At 37.0% G+C, this 729-nt stretch overlaps 1 protein-coding gene across 1 annotated transcript in view; it reads left to right on the forward strand.

Annotated features, from left to right (window-relative positions):
- Positions 1-729, forward strand: part of SCD5 (stearoyl-CoA desaturase 5) — a 194916-nt gene that overhangs the window by 193029 nt on the left and 1158 nt on the right. The gene's annotated exons all lie outside the window — the stretch shown is intronic.

The following is a 729-nucleotide window of genomic DNA, read 5'->3' on the forward strand; positions in this document are numbered from 1 at the left end:
AAATCACATCAGATGACAAAATGGTGAACAATCACATAATACTGGGAATCATGGCCTAGCCAAGTTGATACATATATTTTTGGGGGACACAATTCAATCCCTAACACCACCTAAATGTCCATAACTGATGAATGAATAGATAAAAACTCCGATATACCCGACAAATGGAATATTATTCAGCCATAAAAGGAAAGAAGTTCTGATACATACCACCACATAGTTGAACCTTGAAAACATTCTGCTAAGTGAAAGAAGACAGTCAAAAAGTACCACATACTGTACGGTTCCATTTTATGAAATACCCAGAATAGGAAAATCTATAGAGACAGAAAGTTATGTTGGATGGTTAGTGGTTGCCTGTGGGGTTGCTATGAGACATAATCTACTTGGTGGCAACGAGTTTGGTATTGCTTTTTTTTAGGCCTAGAAGGTAGAGGGAGGGTTGGAGTGACAGTTCAGGGGTGAGGTTTTCTTTTTGGGGTAATGAAAATTTTATAAAATTGATTGTGGTGATGGGTGCACAACTTTATGAATATACTAAAAGCCATTGAATTGTATGTTTTAAATGAATGAAGTGTATGGTATGGGAATTATATCTCAATATAAACTGTTAAAAAAAAATTAAATGAGAGAAGCCATAAGGCCTCTCATAGAAACACCAGAAGGTGGGGGGCAGGGGAGGAAAACCGATTCACTGCGAGGAGTAGAATAACACACAGGTCAATTTTA

The sequence above is a fragment of the Trichechus manatus genome, unplaced genomic scaffold, assembly GCF_000243295.1.
Source record: "Trichechus manatus latirostris isolate Lorelei unplaced genomic scaffold, TriManLat1.0 scaffold00105, whole genome shotgun sequence".
NCBI classification, from domain to species: domain Eukaryota; kingdom Metazoa; phylum Chordata; class Mammalia; order Sirenia; family Trichechidae; genus Trichechus; species Trichechus manatus.